The sequence below is a fragment of the Ranitomeya variabilis genome, chromosome 4 (assembly GCF_051348905.1).
Source record: "Ranitomeya variabilis isolate aRanVar5 chromosome 4, aRanVar5.hap1, whole genome shotgun sequence".
NCBI lineage: Eukaryota > Metazoa > Chordata > Amphibia > Anura > Dendrobatidae > Ranitomeya > Ranitomeya variabilis.
In genome coordinates this window covers 604,879,508-604,889,220 of record NC_135235.1, presented here as the reverse complement: position 1 = coordinate 604,889,220, position 9,713 = coordinate 604,879,508, and the positions used below count along the sequence as shown (strand labels likewise).

General features: G+C 40.9%; 1 non-coding gene across 1 annotated transcript; it reads left to right on the top strand.

Annotated features, from left to right (window-relative positions):
- Window positions 1-9,149: 9,149 nt before the first annotated feature.
- Window positions 9,150-9,340, top strand: LOC143771339 (U2 spliceosomal RNA). The gene has a single exon (XR_013215088.1). It is a non-coding gene; the product is annotated as a U2 spliceosomal RNA (small nuclear RNA).
- Window positions 9,341-9,713: the final 373 nt, after the last annotated feature.

The following is a 9,713-nucleotide window of genomic DNA, read 5'->3' as shown; positions in this document are numbered from 1 at the left end:
ATGGGTTTTTTTTGGCTTCCTCTGGATCAACATGTTAGGGCATGTTAGGTTAGGCTATGGGTTTAACTAGATGAACTTAAAGTCTTCCTTCAACCTTAATAACTATGTTACTATATCATCTTAGGGGGGTGTGTTAGGACTCCTTAGGTGTCACAAATATGTCTACTGACAATGAAGCGTTGTGGTTGGCATGGCTTGTATCACGTCGCTTTGGGGTTCGCCACCATATGCTTAATGGGGAACCACAGCTGCAAAAGAGGCTATGGGTTCACCCTCTACTGTTGCTACGTGGGGCATATGGTCATTTTTCCAAATTGTATAATGAACTTTGCAGATACCCGGTGAAGTTTGTTGCTTTTTGTCATCTTTCCATTCCCGGCTTTGACAACCTACTTCATGTTTTGCGGCCTTACCTTCTCAGACAAGACACCTGCATGCGACACAGCGTTTCTCCGGAGGAGCGTTTGCTCGTAACCTTGAGGTTAGATTTTTTGCACAAACATGATATTGTGACCAATAACGTGCAAACCATCGTATTGGGTTAAGTGTTTCAATCTCTAGTGAGTAATGTTCCAGTTCACTAGGTTATACAATGACCATAATCCTAAATGCAAAACATGTCTTGATTAACCATTGACATAAAAATCAAGCCGAACAGACAGTTTGGATATGTATTCTTACTAGCAAACAAATAGTAGGGCCCACAAGCAAACTCATAACATGGACACTTTGTGAAATGTTCATTCTAAGTGACACCTGTGTGGTGCATTAATGGGTGTGGGTTATATTGGAGCAAACATATTTTTTATGTTTGACTGTGCTGTATTACCTTCACTATGTTGACCTTTTTTATTTAGCAGCATAATCAACAATTGATGGCGATTGTTTGACAGCCAAACTATGTTTTTTTTTAACAGATTCCTGGCTACTGGCCACTCATATTCTTCACTTCATTTTGAGTTCCTCCTTGGCACGTCAACTATATCCGGGATTGTGCGCTCAACCTGTGATGTGATTTGGGACAAGCTAAAGAGCCACCTCATGCCTCAGCCAAACATACAAGACTGGCTGCGGATTGCCCAGGGTTTCATGGAAGTCACCCAAAACTGCATTGGTGCCCTGTATGGTAAACACATTCGTGTCAAGAAGCCGCCAAACTCTGGTTCTCATTATTTTAATTACAAAAAATAACTTTTCCCTTGTGCTCATGGCTGTAGCTGACAGCAACTACTGTTTTGTTGTTGCTGACATTGGGGCATATGGGAGTGCCTCTGATGCTCGCATCTTTAGAGCTTCCAAATTAGCTCAGCGACTTGCTGACACTAATTTAAATCTGCCACAACCATGTGTGCTTCCTGGTGCGTCAGGCCCACCTGTACCATTTACCATGGTTGCTGATGAGGGTTTTGCGCTCTCAAGGCATGTTCTGAGACCCTTTCCACGTCGAGGTTTGGACAACCGGAAAATAATTTTTAACACTCGACTGATGAAAGCCCGTCGATTGGTTGAGTGTGCTTTTGGAATCTTGACATCAAGCTGGCGTATTTTTGAAACACAAATCCAAATGCATCCCCAAAATGTCCATGCAGTCATAAAGGCTACTGTTCTTTTGTATAATTTCTGCCGACAACAAGAACCATCCTTGGATGATGTTGATGATGGGAGAGTGGTTAATGTGGCATTACCAGAGGATAGAGAGCATGCTCCCTGAGTAGCTCACTCTGCCTTTATAGTGAGGAATATTTTTGCTGATTTTTTCTAACACCAGAGGGTAGTGTGCAATGGCAAATGGAGGAGCACAACTAATGCTACACTTAAATATGTATTCTGTCCAAGAGTGTTTTTTTTTTTTTTAATTTGTAGGTTCCTTTAATTACAAATTGTTTAGGGACTCTCAATGCAATGAGGACCCTTGACGTGGGTTTCGAGCTTAAATTTGATGTGGGTAACTGATGCATGGCCATCTCAAAGCCTCATTGCTACCCCTAACAAATAACTAATACCTCATTATAATGTGTTTACTGTGGGTGTCCTAAATATGCCATGTATTAAAGTATGTATTTGGTCACATAATTGTGGACTTACAACAAATACCTAAGACCCTCACTCATTGACTGTGTTCTGGAAGGAGAGTGGATGACCTTTCAATCATGTTTTTCAGACATACTGAACTTGAAGAGTAGAATTTCACTGCCATTTGGCCATGGTCAATAGCTCAACGCAGTTGAGGCTGTGAGAGGGCGCAGCTTCAGTGACCACACTTATTCGCTCCTCATCCAATCGCCTCCAAGACTTCTCACGAATATCCCCCATCCTCTGGAATTCTTTGCCCCAACACGTCCGACTATCAACCACATTCGGATCCTTCAGACGGAACCTGAAAACCCATCTCTTCAGGAAAGCCTACAGCCTGCACTGACCCTGCTGCCCCATCACTACCGAAGCTACCTCCTCACCAACGCCGGAGCTGCAGCAACCCTCAACCTATTGTCTCCTTCCCCATAATCCTGTAGAAAGTAAGCCCGCAAGGGCCGGGTCCTCGCCCCTCTGTATCAGTCTGTCATTGTTAGTTTGTTTACTGTAAGTGATATCTGTAACTTGTATGTAACCCCTTCTCATGAACAGCACCATGGAACCAATGGTGCTATATAAATAAATAATAATAATAAAAATAATAATAGTCAATGAAGCTGCATGCACCACCACCATCTCCTCCTTTACCATTATTTTTAATCCATGACAGATTAATATTACCACCATCCGGTTTGGAATTAGTGAATGGGCAAGATATGGCTGACTTAGTGGGACATAACGATGGACGTTTTTTTTTTTTTTTTGAGAATTATGATTACGCTCATATCAATTAATTATTATTGTTAAAATTACAGATACAAATAAACAAGACATAGTAACACTTTAACAATGTGTTTTATTTTTCTTACAACACATGTATGAATCCAAGTGTGTAGCCAAAATAAAGCAAATTTTGAAATAACCAAATGAAGGTAACATACTTAGTTAGGTTACTCATAAATCAACAAAGTCACCATGACTGGAGAATGATTCATCCGTGGTATTTTCTGCGCTTACACGTTCGGGGCTGGAGGACGGTGTGGGCATTTGTCCTGTAGGCATTGTGGTCTGGCGTGTGGTTGTTGGAGGAGGTTTATTGTGCAAAACTGATGCTGGTACAGATGTAGATGGGGGATAAGGTTGTGTATTGTAAGACACATCCAAAAATCTTTGAGAAACACTTTGTGGCTGAGGTAAAGTAGGTTGTGAATCAACAATCTGGCTCGGATATGATTGGGAACTACTATAGGTAGCACCTCTTGGCATACGGTTGGGCGGACCAAATTGGGTGACCATAGGTGTCTGGTGCCTTGCTGGCAGATTGTATGGCTGTGGCATAGCAAAATGAGCACCAATACTATCACCCCCAGACATGCTGGAGGACATTGTTTCAGAATGTCGGCTGTAGGTGGTGCTTGGATCAGAGTGCAGGCATTTGCTGTGATTGTTGTGTACCTACATTTTATGCATGTGGTATGTTGGTAGCAGATGGCATCTGTATTTGATGCTGGGCAGCTCGCCATTGTTCAATGGGCCCTAGCACCTGGTTTGGTTCCTGCTCTCCTTGACTTGCAGCAATGAGGGTCAAGATAGCAGCCCGTACTCATTCCTGCCGTCCATCAAGAACTTTGCCAAGGCAAGAAGAGAGGGAGCGACAAAAACGATCTACGGAATTTTCAGGTGTCATGGAATTTAGTATGGATAAAACTTGAGCATCAATGAGCTCGGGCAGCATATGTTGCTATTCATGTCGCCTGGTTTGCCTATCTCGGAGAGTGTGTGATAGATACTGAGGTAGATTGGATGTTGATGCTGCCTGTGGTGCTGGGGCTGATGTTTGTGATGTTGTTGGGGCTGTTTGTGTGCTTCCAGGACCAGCATCAGTGGAGGTTTCAGCAGCATCAGACACCTGCTCATCAGGCTGTGTTGTTGCAGTGGGTTCTGCTTGGGCTTCGGTCTATGCCGAGGTACATAGCACTGATCTTGCTGTTATTTGCGATTCATCAGCGTCCTCAAGGTTGTCATCAGTCCTAGGATAAAATAACATTAACAGTTTATGTCACAATGTTAAACTAATCCTAAATAACATTCAAAAACAAATTTATTTTTATAATAAATGAAGTTAGATTTTGAACATGTTGGTTTTTGTTACTTGAACATATAAACATGAGTATTATTTAAAGCACAAATGTACTTATGAAAGATAACTAGTGATCACAGATTTACATGAATGTTTTTCAATGTTGAATATTCGAAAATCTGTTAAAATACAGTGTACTTAGTTTAATATGTTGGTAAAATCATACACAGTGACACTTACGGATTTAGCTCCAGGATTGGGTGAAGAAAAGGCTAAATTTCTGTAGAAAACATATTGCCGCTTTTTTGAAGCACCTGATGTGGAGGGGAGGAGATTAAATTCCCGCCGAAACGGGTCCCTCGCTGAGCGCCATCGCCGTTTAACAAAATCAACTGTTGGGAAAGTGTAAACACAAGTCACATTCCCGCAAATAACATATTCATTAAACAACAACACAATGTGTTAAGCTATGTTAGATTTTAAAAGTAGTAGGCTTTTGTTCATCATGCTTGGTACCAAAATACATTTTGAAATAAAAAAGCTAATCCGTTGCCATTCAGACTAAGAAGTCTGTGAGCATTTAGCACCATGTTTTAATTTAAAAAATTAAGTATTTACTACCATGAGCAGTGTTCTAAACCTGCCTGCAGGACTTTGGCTGGGGATAACAACACAAACATTCCCACAATTATCAATGACCATTAGCCGTATGTTAGGGCTTGCCTTGAGTGAATAATTGTGTATGATGGCATGAATTAGGTCTAAACATTGGTTTTAACTCAGTCACACACAAACTGTGGTGTGGCCAGCAAGACTTGTTAAAATCAAACACTCCAAGGAGCTACTATGTTTGATTTTTTATGGATGTTGGATTAAAAAGAACAGTCAGCACATGTTGATCCTTACATGTTTAAAATTGTAATATTCGTACAATTTGAAAAAATAAATGTATGAGAGACTTTAAGGGCAAATCTTTTTGCATATATTACACCAGTCAATTTTCAGATATCCAAAAAAAAAAAAAACAGTGCTAAGCATAAGAGCAACTAATGTTAGACATCTATAGAGATATGCTTGAATACAGTTCACAGTGAAAAATATGATGTAACACGTTTTGGTACGAGAGGGAAGTGTGGGCAAAAAATGCAGTTTGGGCACATGCCAGACAACTAGGCCTTCAGTTACCTAGGTATTAATTGTTTTAAAAAACTAAAACAACACTTTTACAAAAATAAAGATACACACCAGAACTAAAATGCTGCCACAGACACACACAGCCTTTTTTTGCATTTCTAACAAGCATGGTTCATGAGTAATTATGATATTAAACACAGGGAACATACTGTAAAGTACTAAGAATAATGTAAAGTGTATATGATAAGGTCCATGTAAATACAAAGCTTAATAACACATAAGGAAAATGCTTATGATGGTAAGACTTGTACCATAACATATATAAAGCACAATATGAAGTAGTTTAATATGTTTCAATTAATTCCATCTTAAATTAAACAAGGAACATCTATGGGGTAACTTACCAAACTTTGACTGCTTTGCTGGTGAATATGTTGACCAACCAGGTGTGGGGTACAGCTGCTCAGCTACAGCAAACCAACCACGTTCAATCGCCAGCCTGTCATGGTACCCTTCGGATCGTGTGTCCCATAGTTCCGGATATTGCTCCACCAAACTTATTAGCCGCACTGTGTCCACACGGGGGGCCATAATATTATCCACAGTCACCAGAGTATAAAGATGCTAGCACTCTGATAAATTGCCAACTTCACCTCAGACCCTAAAATGATGTCTAGACTTATGTGAAACTTTTGGCCAATCAATGTCTAGACACCTGTCTGGTATTGATACAATTGCTTGGAATGTTAACCCTCTATTTTTAAAAACGCACACGGACAGCACACGGATGGCATCCGTGTGCGGTACGTGTTTACATGCACCCATTGACTTTAATGGGTCCGTGTGATCCGTGCGCTCCCATGAACACTGACATGTCTCCGTGTTTTGCACACGGACACACGGTCTGTGAAAACTCACTGATATCTGCAGAGACACATTCATTTTAATTTGTCTACGTGTGTCAGTGTCTCCGGTACGTGAGAAAACTGTCACTATACGTACCGGAGCCACTGAAGTGTGAAACCGGCCTCAAGGCTGGACTATTTTTTTCTCTAGCGGTGCTGGAAAATGTGTGAGCTATTGGCAAGAGAGAGTTAGTTTTCAGATCATGAGTGTTTGTTTGGGGTGTTTGAGGTGAATGGTTTTGCCTATAGTAAGGGGAGGTGGGGTTTGAATACGAGTACTTTGGAAGAGGTGATTGTTAAGAATGCTTTTGTTAAAAAATATGTTTTTTAGGTAAGAAAGAAAAGGTGTTTTGAGGATGTTGTGGCATGGTCGTTGTGGGTTAAATCTAAGATTCAGGGTTTTTTCAAGAAAATTGGGTATGAAGGAGCGAAGGAGAAGAGATTGTTATTTTCTAATTATAATAGGAGATTAGCCTTTTTGCACAAATGTAGAGCTGCTGGGGTGGATGTGAAGAAGGATTTGGAGAAAATAAAGAGAGAGATGGATGACTAGATTATAAAGGGGGAAAGATTATTTTTAGGTCCAAGTAAAATATAAGGAAGAGGATGAAAAGTTTTTTCTTTCAAAAGTTGTGTAGTGTGAAGCAAGAGATGAATGTGGTATTGAATGATGAGTGCAGAGGAGTTGTGCGCAGGAATCAGTTGTGAGGAAGGTGCGTGATTTTTATGAACATTTGTATGATGAGAAGAAATGTGAACCTGGGAGTGAGAAAGAGTTTTTGAATAGGATACAGAATTTTGTTTCAGAGTATAGGCCCCGTCTCACATAGCGATTTACCAACGATCACGACCAGCGATACGACCTGGCCGTGATCGTTGGTAAGTCGCTGTGTGGTCGCTGGGGAGCTGTCACACAGACAGCTCTCTCCAGCGATCAACGATCAGGGGAACGACTTCGGCATCGTTGAAACTGTCTTCAACGATGCCGAAGTCCCCCTGCAGCACCCGGGTAACCAGGGTAAACATCAGGTTACTAAGCGCAGGGCCGCGCTTAGTAACCCGATGTTTACCCTGGTTACCAAAAAAAACAAACAGTACATACTCGCCTTTCGGTGTCCAGGTCCCTTGCCGTCTGCTTCCTGCTCTCTGACTGAGCCGCCGTACAGCGAGAGCAGAGCGCAGCGGTGACGTCACTGCTGTGCTCTCACTTCTCACTGTACGGCCGGGAGTCAGTGAGAGCAGGAAGCAGACGGCAAGGGACCTGACGGACATCAGAAGGCGAGTATGTACTGTTTGTTTTTTTTTACATTTACGCTGGTAACCAGGGTAAACATCGGGTTACTAAGCGCGGCCCTGCGCTTAGTAACCCGATGTTTACCCTGGTTACCAGTGAAGACATCGCTGGATCGGTGTCACACACACCGATTCAGCGATGTCAGCGGGGCCTCAACGACCAAAAAAAGGTCCAGGCCATTCCGACACGACCAGCGATCTCGCAGCAGGGGCCTGATCGCTGGTACGTGTCACACATAGCGAGATCGCTATGGAGGTCGCTGTTGCGTCACAAAACTAGTGACTCAGCAGCGATCTCGCTAGCGATCTCGCTATGTGAGACGGGGGCTTTAGACAGGATGGTGTTGGTGGATGAGATTGGAGATAATGAGTTGTATGATGTGATAAAGAATTCTCCTCGAGATAAATCTCATGGATTGGATGGAATTCCATGTGATTTTTATGTTAAATAATGTTTTATGTTAAATAATGTTTATGTTACCTTTTACAGGTAAAGTATTGGTTGTGAAAAGTGTAATATTGCCTATGTTACTTTATTTAGCTTTGGTTTTTCCTCCTTCTGTGTTAATGCTGAAAAGAATAAATAGACTACTTTTTGTGTTTTTGTGGGGGAGTAATATTGAAAAGGCTAAGTGGGTTTTTTTGTTGAGGAGTAGAGTGAATGGGGGTTTGTGTTTTCCCAATTTGGAGGCCTTTTTGGGTTTGAATTTGATTTGTTTTTTTTTGTACAGCTTTTGAAAAAACAATCTTTAGCCGCTTGTATAGCGAGATATATGGCAGGGGTAATGACGCACCGTCTGAAGTGGGTGGAGTATGATAGATGCAAGCCGGTATCTTTTTTATATCCGAGTTGGTATTTGAGTATTAATTTATTCATTAAAAAATTTCAGTTGGAGTATGTTGAGAGGGATAGTTTTGTGGATAAGCAGATTGTGATAAAGAGGATGTGTGTGGATAATACAATGTGTGAGATAGATGGTTTAAGATCGAAACAGATAGCTGAAGTGTGGGGGAAGTTGGTGAAGTATGATGTGTCCAATAAACAGAAGGACTTGGTATAGATGTCTCTGCATGGAGTTTTGCCAGTTAGGAGTGTGCAGAAAAAGAGGGGTTTGGTGGTTTCTGAGAGGTGTCCGAGGAATAGAAGTGGGGATGATGAAGAAGTGAGGCATGCGTTTTGGGGGTGTGGATATGCAAAGGAAGTATGGGGGAAGTTGGGTGGGTTATGTGAGGTTTTGAATGGGGTTAAGAGGTTGAGTTATGAGACTGTTATATGTTTGGGTTAGGTTGTTTGAGAGGAGATAAAGAAAGGAATATGTGAGTGTTTTTGGCGTGTGTAAAGGAAGTGTTGTGGAATAGTAGAAATTTGTACGTGTATAAGAATGAGGATTTTGATGTTAATGATTGTGTGTGTATGGTATTGCATAAATTGTATTTTCATTATAAGTGGGATTTAAAGAGGGGTGTGGATGCGGAGGGTGTGTGGAAATTTATGAAGTGGAAAGATATGATCAAATGGCAATAGCTTTTTTGTGTTTTTGGAACACTTGTGTTTTTTTTTTTTATTTTGTAAGAAATAAAATTTATTAAAAAAAGACCATAGTGATGAGATTTAAGACTGAGTCGCAGAGTTTCCCTAATGAGTTTTGCCTTTTAGTTTCTGCAAAGTTTTAAACCTGAATGGTTTTATAAAAAAAAAAAATCTGTTCTTATCAGTTTAATAGCTGATACATCCCCTATTTGGGGACCATATATTAAATGGATTTTTAGAACAGGGAGATGGAATAAGAGCTTGCTCTGTCCACTCCACGCATTGACCCGTTTTTGCAGTATCTCCGGGAACAGTGCACTCCCTCTCTGATCCGGTTTCCAAAAACAGATTGAATTGAAATCAGCCCAAGATGTGTTTTAACCCAAGATGTGAATTCTTTTCAGGGTCAAAGAAGCACATTTCAGATGCCAAATGCAGCATTTTGCTCAATTTAACTTGATCATTTGCAACATTTTGTGTGTGCGCCTTCCTTTCACCTATGTATGTCAAGCATTGTATTGCATTCAATATGTAATCAATCAATCAATCAATCAATCAATCGATCTCTTTACTGGTTGCAACAGGTGTGTTAAGATATAGGCCTGTATTAGGCCTTTGTTACAGTGTTGCAAATATACCATATACAAAATTAGGCCCCGTGCTATCAGTGCTTGGCATTTAAATTTAAGTATCCAAT